The sequence below is a fragment of the Coffea arabica genome, chromosome 3e, assembly GCF_036785885.1.
Source record: "Coffea arabica cultivar ET-39 chromosome 3e, Coffea Arabica ET-39 HiFi, whole genome shotgun sequence".
Classification (NCBI taxonomy): domain Eukaryota; kingdom Viridiplantae; phylum Streptophyta; class Magnoliopsida; order Gentianales; family Rubiaceae; genus Coffea; species Coffea arabica.
The window spans coordinates 13960742-13981348 of NC_092315.1; the positions used below are offsets into that span (position 1 = coordinate 13960742).

The 20607-nt window shown below is 33.8% G+C and overlaps 1 non-coding gene and 1 pseudogene across 1 annotated transcript; both read right to left on the reverse strand.

Moving 5' to 3' along the window:
* Window positions 1-628: 628 nt before the first annotated feature.
* On the reverse strand, window positions 629-9812 carry LOC113736538 (cellulose synthase-like protein G3; annotated as a pseudogene).
* A 10107-nt stretch (window positions 9813-19919) lies between these two features.
* Window positions 19920-20026, reverse strand: LOC113736110 (small nucleolar RNA R71). Its single transcript, XR_003459603.1, has one exon. It is a non-coding gene; the product is annotated as a small nucleolar RNA R71 (small nucleolar RNA).
* Window positions 20027-20607: the final 581 nt, after the last annotated feature.

Below are 20607 nucleotides of genomic sequence, written 5' to 3' on the forward strand. Positions count from 1 at the left end.
TGCCCTGTTTAATAACTGTAGTGTGATGTACAATTTCGTGTTGCATGGAAAGACTGTGCAATTTTTTGGCTTTTTTTTTTCCTTGCCCTGTTTTGGGTATTAAGACGAAAACAAGATGGATATGTTTAATTGACAGTTCAGTTTAGGAGTGCAATCAAGTCGAATTAAACTCGAGTAGTACACTTAAAATTGACTCGAGTTAAAAAATTTAGAGTTATGCTTAAGCTTGAGTTCACCGAGATCGATTTTATTTTGTCTTATTAGAGTTCGTGCAAACTAAGTCCAATCAAGTTCAATCGAGTCTAATCAAGTTTAACAAATGTAAATTTACATTTTATATAATTTTAAACAATTGACAAAATAGTCATTTCATACTAATAAATAAAAAAATTTAATATATACACACACAGACACACATATATGAAGCTCGATTGAGAACTCAAACTCGAACTCAGTCAACGCGAGTTCGAGCGAGTTCAAGCTCAAAAGTTGATCAAGCAAACTCGCAAATTATTAGCTTTCGATTGAGTTCGACTCATTTGCATCCCTAACTTAACCACAATCTCACGGTACAACTAAGACGTATAACCTTTTTCAGTTTTTGTCGAATTGCTTATCTCATGTAGACTACACACAACAATAACTTTTATTTCCAACGAAGGAATAGGTTTACAAGAGACAAAATAAAGCATACTATATTTATATCTGTAGCATGAGAAAAGCTGCTAAATAAAGACCGCATGCAATAATAATTGAAGTGATGGTAGTCTTGGTAGGCATCTTTCCTTTATCAGTTCTGATGATCATGGCTTCGTAGATTGGCAAGCAATTTAACACGCCAAAACCAGCTATAAACAGCTGAACAAAAACATCTTCAGTGTTTCCTCCCTTGAGAACTAGCATTGTTCCATAAAGGAAGGCAGCAAAATTTATGATTGCTGCGGTTGCTAATGGCAAGAAAATTGGTGAGGGAACCCCAAATTCAAAGAGCCCTTGATGGTATCTTTTGCTTTGTTCATCATCTACTGCTTTGCTTGTCACATTGAATCATGTGTAGCAATGCCCAATATTTGCATGAGGTACTCAAGAGTTCCAAAAAGATAACATGTCAATCCTCTAATGAGCCATATCCTCTGTTCACTCCACCACCTTCTTAGGGTTGCTTGGCTGAATAGGAATTCTAAACAGTCTTGTGCATATGCCCCAAGAAATAGGAAAGCATACAAGAAAAACCATGGACTGGTTACCTGCAGCATATCATGTAATAAAATGTAGTTGAGACTATCAGTGATTAATATGTCAGAACTCCTTCAACCTTTCATGTTCTTTGGTCTGTCAACATTTATAAGTACTTTTGCCATGTTCAAAGGACATTTACTCAGTATGGTTGAAATCTTGATTAGGTACCGTTTAAAACTTGGTTCAACATTTTAATACCAAATTGATGGATGAATACCAAAAGGGTAGATAACAAAACAAGCTTTCTCAAAATTTTCAGTAAATCATGGAATGCAGATATTTGGACTGTTGTCATACATACCTTCGGGAAGATATAGATACCATTTAGGAGAGTTAGCTGAGGGAGAAAGGTATATATAGTGATGGCAACTGACCAAAGACCTAAGAAACCATACTGTACATAATCAAGACTCATCAGAGGCCCCCCCATAGCTTGTATACCAAAAGTTAATGGACTGTATTTGGAGAATGAAAACTCAAGGAGGCCGACTGTCCATCGCTTAACCTGGTTCAGTGCATCCAGGAGAGAAATCGGTATGTTACCCAAAAATGCTGCCCTTTGGGGTTGGCAGAAGATAGACTTCCATCCTTGGCAATGAAGACGGTAACCAGTGTAGAGATCTTCCACTAAAGAGCCATATCTGAAGCCAATCTGATATTTTTTCCAAATTAAACAAATTATTTCGGTCAAATTTACCTATAAAAAAGTGCATAGCTATGCTGAGTTGGTACAGCGAGGACAATCTACTATTGACTTTTCTTTGAATCCTCAAGGTAGTGATTGTTTGCAACGAGAATTGTAGGAGAGTGAAGGAAAGTTTTTTTTTCATGCGTGTTTGATTAGTAGAGAAGTCAATCATATTCTTGCACTTTCTTGCATTTTATATCTTGCAAAATTTGTAGGATTTTGAAGGAAAATGATTAGAGGAAAAAATTTTAGTAATTACCTCTAACTTCCCATCTTCCTTCAAAACTTTTCTTGATAACAAAACTTAAACTGGAAAAAGATTTTCATTTTTCTTTACCTTACTTTTCCGCACTTCACTTTCCCACCCAATTTTCCCTCGATTCAAATAAAGCCCAAGTGTTCAATTAAATTCAGTGGTCGTATCATTTAGAAAGGCGCATACCTGTTCACCCCAATTGGTTTGGAACTCATAATTGCAACCTGCCACAGTGTTAGCCAGCTCTAAAATATGCTGAGACCTAAGTGACACCGAAACGCAACATAATTGGTAATACGTTCCATTCCAAGTTGATCAAGTTCCAGTCATCGAAAGTGTAGTCCACTGTTAATCCTGTAAAAAAGAAGGGAAAAAAGAATGAAAGAAAATTACTGAGACCTGATGGGGTTGCTAACAACATGGTCAGGGCTCAACTGGGGCATTTCTGGCTGCTGCATCGCCGATGGATCACCAAAGAGAGCTCTACGCATGAAAAAACATCCAGTGCCCATGCAATGAGGGCCTGTTAGTCCATCCATCCCCTTTGGATTGATTTGAAACCAACGTTGCATCTCAGATGAATAGATGTCATTCTTGTTTAGGCCATGGTAACACTGAGGAAATTGGATATAGGCCAATTTAGGCCTAATTGAATTATCGAAGAAGTAACAGAGCACATTGTATGGTGTCCTGGGATTGTTGGAGAACATGTCACAGTCTAGGGTAAGAATTATAGGCGCGTTTGTCATAAGGGCTGATACTCGAAGCTATATAGACAAGAAAGAAATAGAAATTAAACGGTTAGAGCCAGTAAAATGGTTTGAGTAAGTCAAATTCACCAAATTGATGAAAGCTAAATTATTAAAGTATGAATACAACACCTAGTTACAATGAATAATAACTACGTCTCACTTTATCGAGACTTTTCCTTTAAATTTTGTTTTTCTTTTTTTCTTTAGAAGATTTGAAAAATGACGATTTATGTATATGAGGTAAAAAAATAATTGAAAAATATATTTATAGAAAACATAAATATTTTTTTTCTTAGAAAACTGCAATCTAAACAATACCTTACATTAACTACAAGATTTGGAACATCTTCAACTTTGTTGGGGAATCTTACCAGGGCATTCAAGGCTCCAGCTTTAAAATGATGTGGACTAGTGCTGCTTTTCTCTCTTGAAACATAAACGAGGTTCGGCATAGAATGGCCTGACACATCTATATCCTTGCCGCTTTCAAGCAAAACCTGCTCAAATTCTTGTAAATCAAATAAGAAAGAGCATTCTTGTTGCTCTGAGAATACCATTATTAAATGATGATGATAGTGTCATGTGAAATACTGGTAATGCATGGATTGTTTCTTCATGGTTTAAGCTATAAAATGGGAATAAATAAAGGAATTTAGTAATGAATTAAAAAAAAATTCTTGCAATTATCAAATCGAATTAGGAATGTTGATTTCAGGTAGAGTAGTAGTTATAGGAATTGGAATTTTTGTTAATCTCTCACCACAGAGCTATATAGTTCTTTATATTCGTTGTTACCAGATTTGAATTTACATAGTTTCTTTTTTTGTCAAATATTTGAACATCATAACTATGCTGCATTAATCATATTAACCTGCAGATCCACTCCTAGTTTAATAACTGATTCCTTTTTCTTTTCTGATAATCGTCGATGTAGAAAACCCCGTATGGAGTGCGTCAACAAGAGCTGACAAAAGGTGGGATTAAACTTCAAGTCTCTTATTCCTGGAATTTCAGCCCTCGTCCTTAATTGATTTCAGTACCACTATTAGACCAAGGGTTCGCAAAATAGTCTGAGTTTAGTCACTTAACTTTGATTGTTAATTAAGTTTTGTTCATTTTTAAGTTTAATCCTTCATTTTCGGAATTCCATGCCTTAAATTCCTTGCAATTGAAAAATCTATTGCTTGAGACATTTGATCATGACATGACAAAATGTGTATATCTTGTGTATCTAGTGACAATATGGTCATATTGGAATTAGAGGCCAAGCTATAGTAACTTTCAACTGCCCCCAAAAAAAAAAAAAAAACCGCCAACGCAGGAAAAATTGATGATCTAAATTAGATTAATAATGAGCAAAAATAAATAAGTTAGATTAATAAATCAAGAACTGGATTTTGTGGTTTGGATTTAAATTTAAACGCATTTTCCACTTGCAGTGTTTGGACCGACCTAAAAATGTAATAATATTTATGCATTCCATATGAGTGTATATGTACAATAGTTGCATGTGTGTGCATACCATGGATATGTACATGGTTTGGGTCAAATTCATACTGTTACGCTTCTAAGAAATAATTCAAGGGTAATAAACCTGAATCACTGTTGGATGATCTCGACGAGTGAATGTTTTGGTCCATGGGCTAAAAGCCTCATGCTCTTGCTGATTGGTGATATATTGAGCGACCTTTCCATTTTCAACCACGTTTTCTATTCTTCTCTTCATATCCTCATACATTACCTGTAACATGATCAAGATCATTTTAAGGAAATGCATGAATGTAATCATATTTTTTCTTGACAACAAAATGACAAAATGCAATTGTACCATTAACAATCACTTATGATGATAATATTTTGTATTTAAAAACTTTAATGCATGATAATTTATCTTACCATCTTAGTATTGTGTGCCTTGCACTTAGTATTTTGAAACTCGGCTTGGCCTACTCGACTCAATCTGTTGTCTAGTCCAAATTAATTGGTGAAATCGGATGGCAATTGACCCGGTCAAATAACGTGAAAAAAAAATCGTGATAAACCAAAAAAAAAGTTTCTTTATGTTTTTTGGGTTTCTTATGATTCTTTTTTACTTTTTAATTTTCCTTAAGTTTTTTTGATGTGAGCTTGATAGTCAAAGCTTATGCAGGCAATTATTTTTTATATTTGGATGACGAGAACAATCATAAATATTTTTGTACATTTTTTAATTTCAATTACAATCTTAATTTCTATATTTTGTCAAATATGTCTTATGAGCTTAGTTATAAACTTAAATTTTGAAAACACAATTGGAGATAATTCAAAGGTTTTTTAATTTTAATACACATTTTAAAAATAAACCCAATATATTTATGACTTCATCCGGTTTTTTGATTTTTTGACTTGGTCCAACCCGCCGAAATAATTGAACTCTAACCCTTGAGTTCAGTCAAGTTGTTGTCCAATTCGAGTTTCAAAACGTCTTCAAATCAACCCAAAATATTTGACTTACTTTGGACAAAGTGATTTGACTAGAAAAAATTGAAGTTAGAACAAATCTAATTAAGATTCAAATATTACAATATTTTGTAATTCACAAGGTCTCTTAGATTCTTTTTTAATATTAATTAGGTCTCATAGGTTTATGTAATTCATTTTGAAGTTGGCAAGACCAGAGCCAAAAAAAATCTTAAGGATCGATTTGACAAACAATAGAGTTTGACGAGCAATACTATAAGGAGGCCATTGGATAGAAGGCTAATTCCTTAAGAGTATGGCCGTTTGGAAAAACAAAACCTCGTGACAAGGTTAAGGACAAGGATTAGGCCAAGAAACTCGCGAGGTGTTGATATTAGGAGTGCAAACGGGTTGAACTTAATCGAGTAACTCGCGAGATTTCTCAGTCAAAACTTGAGATCGAACTCGCATTGACCAAGTTTAAACTTGAGTTTGAGCAATTCGACCTACTTAATGAGTCGAGCTCAAATTTAATATATGAAGGTCGAAAGCTCATCGAGTTTAATCGAACTCAATCAAGCTCCACATAGATATGTTTTCTAAATTTTTATTTATTATTATAAAATATCTATTTTGTCCCTTATTTAAAATTATATAAAATATAAATTTATATTTCTTAAGTTCGATTAGGCTCGATTATGCTTGATAAGCATGAGTTCGAATTTGAACTTGAGCTGTGCAAAATAAAATCGAGATCGAACTCAATCTTAACTTTCAAGAGCTCGAGGTACTTGAGTTCGAGTTCGAGTCCAAGTTTTTTAACTCGAGTCGAGCTCTAGTGCACTACTCGAATTCGGTTCGACTCAATTATATCCCTAGTTGATATTGTCTTGTCTTTTACAATGTTTTAATTCTCATCCATTCAATGTACTCTTTCATTATTTGACATTTAATTTACTATTCTACTATTTCTGTTTAATCTAATCATTTTAAAGTTGAACAACGTTAAATATTTTAAAATACAAAAGTACAAGTTATTTGATGAAACCTTACAATTGGATAAAAGAGTCTATTTAATGAAAAGAAGTATAAGTAAATCTATAACCGCTTTAATTGGTTTAATCATTCAGCATAAGTATCGTATACCAATAATGACCTATGAGAGTACACTCAAAGCGTGTGTATTTTAGAAACAATTATTAATTTTTATGAATATATTTTAAATATTTACATAATTGCATTTTATATTAATTCTTAAATACAAAAATCGCAATTCATGTAGTAATTTTTTTATCTTTGATGCAATTATGGTTGATTTAGTAAGTAAGTAAGTTATAGATGACTATACTAACAAATTTAACAAACCATTTATTAACTAAAACAGTCACACTACCCAAACTCTTGATTAATAAATTTAACCAACCCTTAACCCTTTAATAATAAACCTTAAAAGACCCTAAAACTTAATAAACCCAAAACTCTTAACAAAACTTAACAAAAAAACATTTTATAAATGTTGCAACGTGCCTTTTTTTTGCAACGATAAGATTCCTATAACCTAATCTAGGGAGAAGGAGTGACGATTCGATATGAGTAGAAATTCTATCGAAAATAGCCAATGAAAACTGTCACATATTGCGACAATTTTTTATAAAAAACAAGGGTTGAACCTTTGACCTCCCCCACACCACCAAGCCATTAACCACTGAACCAAAGGCCCAGTGGCCAGACGAGCCTTAAAGAAGTGGCCATTTAAAAAAAAAAAAATCTGTCAGGCCAGGGCTTAAAAAACTTTTTAGCTTTTTGGGCGCGCAATAGCCTTTCTTATAAAAAAAAAAAAAAAAAAAGAATTGTCAGTCGTTGCGCCTACATTGCAGGACGACCCTTTGGGTATTTTCGAAAAAGTTCTCCTTGTACCATCATGCCATATGGGCATGACAGCTATAGATTAAGACACCCACTCCAAAACATCAATATTTGATTTTTTTTTTTTTTTCAAATGGCCATATTCTAAGGAATTCACCTCGATAGAGGAAAAATTGAAATAGTCATTTCCTCTCTTATGGATTTTCCTTTTTACTTCTTCTTTTTTTTTCTATTAAAAAGAAAGCAGTAGAAATGAAAATCAAAACTTGTCATCATGTACATCAAGCTCCATATGAATTAAATGTTTTTTTATAGTATTTCTAAAAAAAATTATTAAAAAATTTGGCCTTGATCTCGTGGTAGTGGTTGCAACCAAACCTAGGGGAAAAGAGAGGAGGGGAGGAGAGAAAATGAAAAAGGGGGAGGGAAGGGAAAAGAGAGGAGAGAGGAGGAGGCGAAAGAGGAGATGGGCGGTGAAGACGAAGAAGGAGAGAGGTGGTGACAGTGGTGGGTGAAAGAAGAAAATGTTTAGGATTTGGTAATTTTTTGTTATTCTATTAATTTTTACTTTTGTAAGTTGTATTTGGAGTTGTGTGTGTTTTTTAAGTTATTATTATAGACTTCAAAACAGTTTTTTGGAAAAAAAAATGCTAATCCATGAAATTTAAAAAGAAATAATCCTACAAGTGGGTGTGACAACCAGAGCTCCACCACCTCTCTTGATAGGATGGGAGGTCAGGGGTTTAACCCTTGCCTCCTACCAAATTGTCACTTTAGGTGGCAGCCTTAATTGGATTTTTTTGATGAAATCTCTACTTATATCGAGTTCTCCTCCCCTTCTCCATAGATTAGGATGATTAGATTATAGATTTTCTACTGTTGCGACAAAAAAAAAAAAAAATACAAGTGGGAGTGACAGGCTGTCCAATTAAATGCTCTCATTGTCCTTTTGTGTGCATAAAGCAACTACAAGTAAATATCAGTATCATCTTTTTGGCCTTTTTAATTTTGTTTCCGATTGGTGACCAACCAGTGTCTTGGTCTTCTAGCGATTGTTTGATGGTACAAGTCTTTTCCATCATTGAGCGTCTAGTGGGCAAAATGTTACATGCACTAGACAACCATTTCTTAGACCAATTAAATACCACTTCTTTTTTTCTGTTTCAGGCACAACTTGTACACTCTATTCACATGAATTATCCAGTCAACAAAAGCCGTATTATCAAGATTAATTAGAAATGAACTCAAAAATTAAAAAGAATAAAAATACCATTCAAGAAATTCCACAAGATTAGTACTAGGGCAAAATGTTTCGGTGGCTTTCAAACTATTATAAAATTTAATTTTTGACTATTTAATTATTAAATAGGTACTTTTAACATTTTAACTAATTAAAAAATATACTCATAACCCTTTTGTCAACATGAATCGCTATATTCAACAAAACAATGGAGGTGATTCTTGACACTTTTGATGATATTTTATTTAGACATAACGACTCAAGATCACAAAAGGGATTATGAGGAGATATTTTTATTAATTAAAGGACTAAAATTGCTCATTTAATAGTTGAAGGGCTAAAGGTTATAGTAATTTGTAATAGTCTGAGAGGCCGTGGAATATTTTGCCCTTAGTACTAAGAATTAGTGCAAGCATGAAAATCCATCCTCCATCAAACACTTTAAATTGGCAACTATTTTTGCTATGAAGACAAGTGAAAAAGATTTGAACTTAAAAAAAGAATATATATAAGTGTAACAAAAACAAGAATATATATATATGTGTAACAAAAACAAGTTTTCATTACTAGTTTATTTGAAGTTAAAAATCTACCTTAATTTTCTGAGTCTTAGAGTTCTCTGTCTCCTGTAATCTGAAAAATTCAGCTGGGCTCCTGTCCAAGACCTTATTCTCCCTGCAAAAAGCTAACCAATGGGCTCCAAATTTAGCAGCTTCCATGATAGCAAAGAGAGTGAGCTCTGAGCCTCCATCATCAGAAACATAAATCGAAAGCTTCTCTGTCGGATAATCATATGCCATAACTGATAAAGCTGTGTTAACAATATCAATTGGTGGTTCTTTATACGGATCTGAAGTGCATATAAAGATGTCTATATCTGGAAAATCTTTCTTGTCTATCATTTCTTCCAGGTTTTCTGGGAATACTTCACGAGTAACGGGACGTATTCGAAATCCCTGGGCTGTAAACCAGAAGAAAGCCAGAAGAAGATCAGAGATGAACATGGAAATGGATATGAAGAAGGATGGAAAGGTGGTGGAGGAGAAGAGTTTGAATGCATGGTGATGGAGTAGGAAAAGAAGAGCAATTGTGTAAACTACAGCAAACAAATGGTTGAAAACCGTTCTAGGCATAGACCTAATGGAGTGGAGAGGAGCCTTGAGCATGGTGGATGGCTCCATTAATTCTCTGCTGATTTTTATGAAATTCGGAGATTCACTTATGGTCAAGCCTTCGGGGTATTAATTAGAAGAAATATGGCCATATTCTTGAGTGTGAATTTTGTACTACAGGATTTTAGCTCAACTTGTTGCTTGTCTAGAAAACAGCCACCACTCATTTCAGGGAACGACTTATGTTCAAGTCTTTGAGGTATTGGAAGATGAAAATATGGCCTACAGGTCACAAAAAGAAGGTTAACGTAGTATTAGGATAAAGACACTGTCAAACACGGACCCTAGAGGTGGACCAGAATTTAGTGGGAAGAATTATTGTGTTTGGATAGGAGATTATTTGAAATATTTATATGAAATAATTATTGTAACATTATTTATGATGTGATATAATGTATGTGAGGTAAAAAAGTAATTAAAAAGATAAAATATGTATTGAAAATTGTGTTTATGATGTAAGCAAATAATTGAAACCAGATCATGGTTATCCAAACACACTCAATTCGAGAATAAATAAACTGTCAAAACTTGACTAGATTCAAGAAGATGCATCCATCAAACTGAAGAAACTTGTGCATTCAAAAAAGGCAAGATGGTTACAAATTGAAATTTAAGCAAGAAAAAAGAACATTTTGGGTGTCAAGCATATCCACCAACCCAAAATATTCTTTGGTATGACCACAAAGAACTTGTACAATTCTATATTGACGATGTAAAAACTTAATACGCGTGGATTATGTCAGAGTTAAGAGGCAGTATTTGAACTCTAATTTTAAATTTTTTGCTTGTTGGAAAATCCAGTTTGTAAAAATATTAGGGCCGATCGTTGACGACAAATTTGCATAATCTAGGCCACAAAATACAGATGTTAATCCAATTTTGAAAAAATAAATCTGGACTGTCCATTTGAATCGATTGAGCTATTAACTATGTTATTTTTTGAGTTGGCTATAACTAAAATGTAGAAAGAGTCAAAAAAGTGTTGCAAGAAAAAAAAAAAAACTAGTTAAATCTTCCTATTCGAGCAATGAACCGTTGAACCAGATATTTAAACCATCTCGATTCTTGTGCTTATTCAGAAAAGCATTGACCCACCCTGACATCATCTGACAGGCGACAATATTTGTCGCCAATATTTGTGTAATATTAGTTTGGTGTCATATGATCTTTTAAAAATTGCAGTTTAACTTTAAATTGTTTAAAATTTTCAAAATTTCTTATTACATTTCATACCTTCTATCAACTAGACTATTTTAAAAATTAAACTATCCATATTGCAGCTTACTTTTATACAACTTTTCATTTGTTATTCATAAATTCATGAGTAATTTTATTTTTGTATCATTAAAATTTCATGATTTATCAAAGTTAGTTTTTTAAATTTTTTTCGTTTTAGTATGTATGTTTGTTATTATCTAGTTTTCTCTTGTGTTCTTGGATTTTTGTGATTGCAAAAATATATTTAGTTAGTCAATATTGTATTACTGTTTCAACTTTTAAGCTATTATCATCAATAATGAACAAAATACGGACCTTGTTTGGAAAGGGATTTTCTACCAAAAAATTTCTACGTTTTCCGTGAGTACATTTCTCAATTACTTTTTTACATCACATATATCAAATCGCTCAGTGCATTTTCTATAAAAAAACTCTAGAAAATTGTAATCCATACACAACCTATCTCACCTATTGATTAACTAAGTATGGATTTACAAGATTCATTTGATTAGTCAACATGATAATACAAATAACATATTAATTATTATGACATCACAATCAATAGCACTTAAAAAATGACTAGCCAAATGATTGAACCAATAATCCTTAACCTAATAAGATTCTCGATTTAATGAACGAGTTGGGTTTTAAAACCTTGACTTAATTCTATATTAACTCTTCACACATGTTAACAAGTGATATGTTGTTAATGTTTTTTTGTTTTTTTGAAAATAACTGACATATCCGTTCACACAGAGTTAATATTACATGGTCCTGGTGGAAACAGCCAAGTCATGTGCTCTACCCTATGTTTTCAGAACCGGACCAGATATCGACTCGGTCAAACTCAGGGGTCAGGGGTCAATGGGTTCAATCGGATTCGATAGGGGTTGAACAGGATGACGTCAAAAATAAAAATTATTTAAAAATTAAAATATTATATGTAAAATACCTAATAACATGTTAATATTAATAAAGGTATATTCATATATATTTGACGTTTCAAATATATTTAACAAGAAAATACAAAGAAATTAGAACAATCAAGTAGCAATTTATATTATTTAATGAGCATTAACAAGTTTAGAATTAAAATTATAGACTTAATTGAAAAATTACACCAAACTTTAAGAAAATATTGATAAAGTATGAAATATTTGAGGTATATTAATAATTTTTAACAATCTAGGGATCAGAACATAATATTGAAAAAGTTTGAGGTTTTTTTTTAAATGCTGATTGAACCGAAAAATTCGATTTTTTTCAGTCAAACCCGGTTTTGACCGGGTTTTTACTTACCCGATTTTTTAGCATAACTCGGACCGAATACTTGGCCGGTTCCCGGTTCGATCGGTCGAACCGGCTGGTCCGGTCTGAGTTTTAAAACATAGGCTCTACGTACAAATATTCTATCAACTTTAACTATATAAAGCTTATAAAGGAAAGAAGGTAACATGATGATGTCCTTCAAAATAGAGACAACAGCCAAAGGAGCGGCTGGAATATTAGCTAAGTACTCCAGAAGTAGAAGACAATCTGTAGTAATGGTGACAACTGATGATGCATAATTGAACTATGTAAAGGATCATAGCCAGCTAAGTGGGCTGAGACATGCTTGAGCCTCTATCTGCAATATAAATTGACTGAGTATGTGAATGCAACACATAGCCTTGTATGTCCTAAACGATCCACGCAATGGCGACTTTAGTAAGAATAGATTTAGGATGAAAGGCTTCATCAATGAGAACCATAAGATGAGAGTCATCAGGTATTTTATTACCAAGCTGGAAAAAGAGATGTTTGTTTTTATTACTTCCAAAAATTCATGGCACCTTGGAGATATTTACTCCAAAAGTGGTTCAGTCTTCGTCCAAGAACTATAAGAATGGGCCATATGAGATGACGAATGTAAAATTGCATTACCATCTCATTGATATGACGCATTTATGATGAGCACATTGACATGGATTTACAAGATTCATTTTATTATTCAACACGATGATACAAATAACATATTAATTATTTATGACATCATGGGTCAATAGCACTTCAAAACGATTAGCCAAACAATTGAACCAATAATCTTTGACCCAATAAGATTTTTGATTTAATGAACAGATTGGGTTTTAAAACCTTAGTTTAATTCTACATTAACACTTCACATATGTAAACAAGTGATATGTTGTTAATGTGTGATGATCAATAGACATGCTTGCCAACAATGCCCTTCCACTTGGTAAGGGGCCACTCAGTCATTAAGACCAACATTGCCATTTCTTTCAAAGAGTATCACCCTCTTACTTGTCTATAAATAACTCTATAACTAATAATCATCCATTAGCATATATAACACTCTCTTTTAATCTACCTACTTTATTTTTGTGGACTTAAGCATTGAAGTGACCCAGGATATACTACTCCATTTTGCACTCTCCTAGCTTTTTGTCTTGTTGTTCTATTTGAGAAGGGCCCTCATCAATAGGAATGGACGGAAAAGAGTTTGGAAGGAAACTGAAATTCAAACACACTAAAAGTTTCAACATTTTGGAACATAGTGCCAAGTAAAAAAAAAAAGTAAAAGAATCTGTATCATTTACTGCAGTTGTCTTTGGATTTGAATTGCCATGTGATTCACTAAAAGAAATAGTTGCATTAATGGATAGCTTTTCAAAATGGAGAAGAATTTCCTTTAGAATTCAGAGTAACAAAGTATGTTGAAAAAACACTTTAACACTTTTTGTGATATGATGTATATGAGACAAAAGGGTAGTTAGAAAGATAAAAAAAAATGGTTGAAAAATGTGGTATGAAAAGATAATTTAAGTTACAAATCTAGAATCATGAAAAGATATAAAATCCTACCCAAAAAAAAAAAGAAAGAAAGCATAATATGACTGTATCTAGCTCTATGTCCTTAAACTTGTGTGTAGACAAGATTTTGGGCAACTTTGTGAGTATTTTAGCAATATCCTGGAGGAGTCAAATTTGGAAGCTTTCCTCCATTATTAAGGCTAAAATTTCCAAGGATAACCAATGACTAAAGCTTTGTAAAAAATTTAAAGTTTGTTCTATGAAGTTCTTAAATTTACATTCACACATACTAGTTATTTAGGAAAGAATTAGAGTTCTTATTAGGAATTCCCTAACATACATTCCACCAACAATTCCATTTGAATAGCAAATTTTGACCATAGTTTTTTCAAATAATTTCTAAAAATAATTTTTAAAAAACTTTTTCCATTCTTTCAATCACCTTTTAACGGATCTTCTTTAGTGTGGTATAGCAGTTTTTACCACGAAAATGGTATTACACTACTAAAGCAGTACGATATGTATTGATTGGTCACATCAATTTGATACGCATTGAGGTTGCTGAAGGAGCCCATTAGGGGGGTTGCAAATTCGAGGTCAGTTAGTGTAATAAACTTGTATTAAGAAGACCCACATTGTGCATGATTAGTTGAGTAGGACTGATTAGCATAAAATAAGCAAGGTATGTAGGGAATAATAAAGAAAGTTGGCATGAAAATAAATATGGTAAAAATATTAGATTCATCAGTTTCAATAATATATTTGCCTTCATTATTCTGCAATATTATCATGTTCTTCACTGTCAATAACATTTCAAATTTTCAACTTGATAAAAATTAGCTAATTGCTTAATCTATATTGAACTGGTTCTAATCTTTATCATGACATATTGATTTCTCTTATTTTAGGAAAAAGATGAATGAATTAGTATATTTTCTTTCTACAATGTTGCTAAATGCAAAATATAAAGAATTTTTATGTAGATATGTACATATGCAACTCTAAATCTTAACGGATTATGCTTTGATTCAAACAACAAATTTGGAATTCCATATGCACCATGCATTTGTAAACCTAACGAATTCCAATTAGATTGGAGGTTACAATTTAGCATGTTTTCTGAATTAGCCAATTTCACTATTTATTCTTTGATTCCTAATGGTTATGAAAGATGCTTGAAATTGAAGATACCATGTGCAGGTATCAATTCAATCACAGGATCTCTTCTTGATGATATATTTCAGGTGTCAACTTTGCAAGAGTTATCCCTTCTAGGAAATGGAATATCAGGTCAGGTAAGTGAAGCCATTGGCAATCTTTCCGACCTCAAAATCGTTAAACTTTATGGCAATAATTTGGTAGGTTCAATTCCTCGAGAGATTGGGAGACTTTCCAATTTGGAACAGTTGTTTCTTCATGTAAACAAACTGAATGGCACTATTCCCTCAACACTGATGAATTGCACAGGACTCATAAAGCTGAATCTAAGGGTCAACCTTTTAACTTGAGAACTTTCTGCTCTCAATTTCTCCAAATTGTTGCAGCTTAGAAAAATTGATCAATTTCGCAGCAACTCACACTTTGTGTCGAGCTTTGTCCATGACGCGGTAGCCTTTTTAAGGAATTATTTCACGAATGATTCCAAAAAAAAAAAAACTAAGTACAAGATGCTATGATCTTAATTCAGAAAGTCACAAGAACCAAAAAAAAACTTCAGAGAAATTGGTAAATACCAAGAAAAATTGATAATAATTGATGAATGTCTGAATAACAAGGCCTTACTATGCCTATATTTATCATATAAGAATCCTAAAACAAACCAGAAATGAAATAACATGAAAATCCTAAATCCTAAGTGAATTAGGAAACAAAATAATATCAGAAAAGGAAACAACAATACTATATATTGCCAAAAGTCAACCATGTATAAAATGGTTCTTGAGTTTCTTGGCACGTTGTTACTTGTCCCAAGAGGATTGCTCAACTTGTTCCATATCAGTCCATCCCGCTTGAGAAGAACTCAACCTCAAGTGATCTTGCAAATCAGGATACTTAGGAACATTGGAAAATGGATGAAACAAAGACAAATCTGCCACATTAAAAGTCTTAGAAATACCCCAAAATTAGGCAAATCCACTACATAGGCATTTAGATTTATCTTTTGCAAAAGCTTATAAGGCCCATACTTCTTTCGTTTCAATTTATGATACTTGTCAATCGAAAACCTCTCTTTATGCAAGAAAACCATCATCTCATCACCAACCTCAAATTTCAGTGCACGGCGATGCTTGTCCACTGCGGCCTTAAACTTTGCATTAGTTTCTTCCAATTTCGCCTTCACCTCTTCTTGAATAACCTTCATGTCTTTTGCCATTTTTTCCACTATTGTACTATAACCCAAAATATCTGGTAATTTCACCAAGTCCAACGCATGTCTAGCAGATTGGACATACATAATAGAGAAAGGTGATTTACCAGTAGAACTATGAACTGCACTGTTGAAGGCAAACTCTACTTGAGGTAGTGCATGATCCCAATCTTTTGGATGTTCACCACAAATACATCGCACCAAATTCCCTAAGGTATGATTGACAACTTTCGTTTGGCCATCCCTTTGAGGATGAGCGGTACTACTAAAATTCAAGGAAGTGTCAAACATCTTCCACAAAGTCAACCAAAAATGGCTCAAGAACTTGGTATCATGATCAGAAGTAATAGACTTGGGCATCCCATGTAAACGCACCACTTCACGAAAGAACAGTCAGGCAATATGAGAAGCATCCGAAGTCTTTCGACATGGAATGAAGTGTACCATTTTTGAAAATCGATCCACCACTACAAAACCTGAGTCCACCACTCTTTGTGTACGTGGCAATCCAAGGACAAAATCCATGGATAAATCTTTCCAAATACCCTCAGGTACTGGCAGAAATGTATACAATCCAGTATTTTGAGATTGACCCTTCGCAACCTGACAAGTATAGCACTTGCATACAAACCCATGCATATCTCGTTTTTGTTGGGGCCAATAATAACGGGACTCAAGACTTGAGGTAGCCTTGCTCGCTCCCAAATTACCACTTAGACCTCCCACATGCAAGTCACGATTCAACTTTTCACGTAAAAAAAATGAGGGATAGAGAGACGATTATATTTAAAAAGGAAACCATCATAAATATGGAAGTCATCTTGCAGTGTTTTTGACTTACACGTAGTCCAAGTCTCCTTAAAATGATCATCTTCTGTATAAAGATCCTTAAGCACTTCAAACACCGCGACTTCTTGACTCATAGTCATTGGCAAAGTCGCTTGCCTGTGTAAAGCATTAGCGACCTTATTTTGTTGTCTAACCTTATGCTTCAACATGAAAGGGAAATGCTGTAGGTACACAATCCAATACGCATGCATCTTGCTAATTTGCTTTTGACTATTGATGTACTTTAAGGCTTGATGATTCATGTAAAGTACGAATTGATTTGGGATCAAAGAATACTCCCAATGCCTCAAAGTATGCACAACAACATATAACTCTTGCTCGTACATCGACTACTTCTGATGAGCATCACTTAGTTTCTCACTAAGAAAGCCATGGGCTGATCTTCTTGTGATAATACCGCTCTAATGCCGATGATAAGTAAATAATTTACATTGATTTCATTTGATAAAATGCAAGTTTTGTTGTGTTTTTAGGGGTTGATAGCCATGTTTAAGCCCTTTTAGTGCAAAATTTCTTCAAGTGTTACTTCATAAACTAAATGTGCAAAATGAGTGGATTAATGCATAAACATATGGTATTTCATAGGTAATTGGTGCATGAAACACTCTCTCTACTTGAAGCAGATGCAATGCACTTTATGGAGACTAACTTGTAAGTGGAACAAGAAGAGGAAGTTGCACGAAAAAGGAAGAGAATTAAAGCCGAAAATAGAGGAGATGGATCTGAGTTCAGATCCATTCTCAAAGGCCACATATCCAAGCCCTCGTCTATGATTCTGGAGAAGTTGATCCGAGAGCAGAGGATCCGAGCTCGGATCCATATGGAATAAGCCTCGGACCTTGTTGCAAGAAAAATGAAAGAAAATGGAGAAGTTGATCCGAGCTCAGATCTATGTGGAAACCCTCGAATCTTAGGCCTTAGATCTTTCTCTTTCCTCTATAATTTACAGAACAACTTGTGTACATTTCACATATACTTTTTGACTCTTGTTTCACAACAATTTTTGACTGGAAGTTGGCAAAGCATCTTGTACACTTGAAAAAGGAATATTGGAGATTCCAATAAAGGGCATTTTTGGAACAAGAAGTAAAGAAACAAGTAGAAAAGCACATTATTGAAGAGAAAGGAGGTGTGAAAAAAAAAGATAGAGAAGACAAGATAAAGAACTCTTCTTCCTTTTCTCTCTAGCTTAGCATGGATATAATGTTAGATCCAGTTTTCATTTCTATTGAAGAACTTAAAGAACTCTTGATGTATTAAAGGATTTTTTATGGAAATGAGGATGATGGAGCTTGAAGATCATGTTTTTTTATTTGAATGAGTATTCCTTCCTCTTTAGTCTCTTTATTTGTCTCACTAATGCTTTGTTACATTAGAGATATGAGTTTTGTTGTTAAATATACCATGTCTAGCTAAATTTTTTTGTTCTGGGATAGATGAAGCTATTTGTGCCTTGATTATGGTTGAATGGAATTGATTATTGCTACATCTTGTACTTGCTATTTCATTTATTCATGATTTAACACTTGTGAATGTTTGATCATCATTTACAAGCCATTTTAGTTGTTGTTAATTTATGAAAATATAATGAAAAATGAATGACCTGAAGAAGAGCAGAGCTAATGAAAAATGAATGAAAGGGTCTTGGAACCTGGTACCAAAGCTGCCTTTTTTGAAGAGCTCAAGTGGTACCAGGACTTCAACCCCAAGACCCTTATACACAAGGACCAGGGTTCGAATCTTGGGGAGGCCCCCCTCCAAGCACCCGATGCTGGGGCGGACAAAATACACAATTGGCCTCCACGGGGGAAGCTCTGCGCTTCTTCATAAAAAGTAGACACACGAAAGTAGTATTACATTTCTAGTGCTATATCTGGTTTATACTTGAGATTTTACCATGAAAGTAGGAAAACCCTAGTGTAGACTAAGTTTGGTTCATTAGCGAAAGCAAGTTCCGTTGGCTTGAGTGAAATGTACCCTTAGCAAGACAAGAGTATGTGTGATAATTAGCTAATTCATCCATGATTAGGTACTTTTAGTGGATTCTATACCCTAGAACATTAGTATTTAGTTGAGTTACTGCGAGTTATTAACTTGTATTGTATTACATTAGCATTTAGCTAATTAAACTAGTTAAAATTCTTGATAAGTTTAAATAATAGAGCGAGCAAAAAGTCTTAGTAATTCATAGCTGATTTTCCTGTGGGATCGATCCTAATTTCCTTATATACTACAATTCACAACCCATGCACTTACACTTACAGTTAACGAGGGATTAGGTTAAAATTTAGAGCACAGGTCTAGTCCTCGTCAAATTTTTGGTGCCATAGCTAGGGAATGACGGTAATATTAAGGCTAAGTGAGCTTTATCAATCTAAACATTGTGTTATATTGTGAATATTTTTTATTTAGTAGACAGAGTAGTTATTTATTTTGCTTCACTTTGTTTGTTTTGTTGTGATAAAATTTTTTGTATTTTGATCTTTGTGGTGCTTGCAACCACGCTCTATGCTCAACAATTCCATTGGATCCAAAAATTGAAAGGGCTCTAAGGCGACAACAAAGGCAAGCACTACCAAAAACTGTGGAAATTCAAGGAGAAGGAGAAGTAACAATTGAACTCCCACCAATTGAACCTATGACTGAAGAAATGGATAGAAGAGCATTATAGACTTCGCGTTATCAGGAGGTGATGGTTTGCAAACAAACATAGTGAGACCTACGGTAAATGCTAATAATTTTGAAATTAAACCATCTCTTATACAAATGGTGCAATAATCTCACTATGGAGGTAATGCTACCGAAGACCTAAATTCTCATTTGTCCATATTCTTAGAAATTTGTGATACAATAAAGTTTAACGGTGTTAATGATGATGCAATTAAGTTTAGATTGTTTCCATTCTCACTAAAGGACAAAGCCAAGGTTTGCTTACAATCTCATTCTCCAAATACTTTTATCACTTAGGCGGAGTTATCTAAAACTTTTCTTAATAAGTTCTTTCTACCTGACAAAACTGCTAAATTTCGTATGGATATAACTAGTTTCTCTCAACGGGAAGGAGAGACATTGTACGAAACTTGGGAGCGTTATCGGGAATTACAACGAAAACGTCCCCATCATGGTCTCTCCGATTGACTCATAGTCCAAACATTTTACAATGGACTCACTTATCTGATGAAGACACATGTAGATGCAGCAGCAACAGGAGTTTTGATGGGTAAGTCGGCCGAGAAAACTTAACAATTAATTGAAAAAATGGCTACCAATAATTACCAATGGTCCGATGAACAAGATAATACAAGAAGACCCGCAAGTATGCTTGAAGTAGATACATTGAATATGTTAAGTGCAAAGATGGATAATGTGGTTAAGATACTTAATAAGCAAGTTGGTTCTAGTTCTAACCAAAGAGTAATTGTTGCGTGTTGTACTATCTGTGGAGGAGATCATGATGATTCTATATGTGCGAGCATTGACAGGTTCAATATCTCAACAATTACAACCGTCCACTCCAAAACAATCCATACTCCAATATTTATAATTTGGGGTGGTGAAATCATCCAAACTTTGGATGGAAGGATCAACTGAACCAACCAAGACCCAACGAATCCACTGAACTTTTAACCAAAACAACCACTTACGGAATCTAAGCTGACTTGGGAGTTGGCAATTGAGAAACTAGCGAATGCATCTAATAATAAAATTG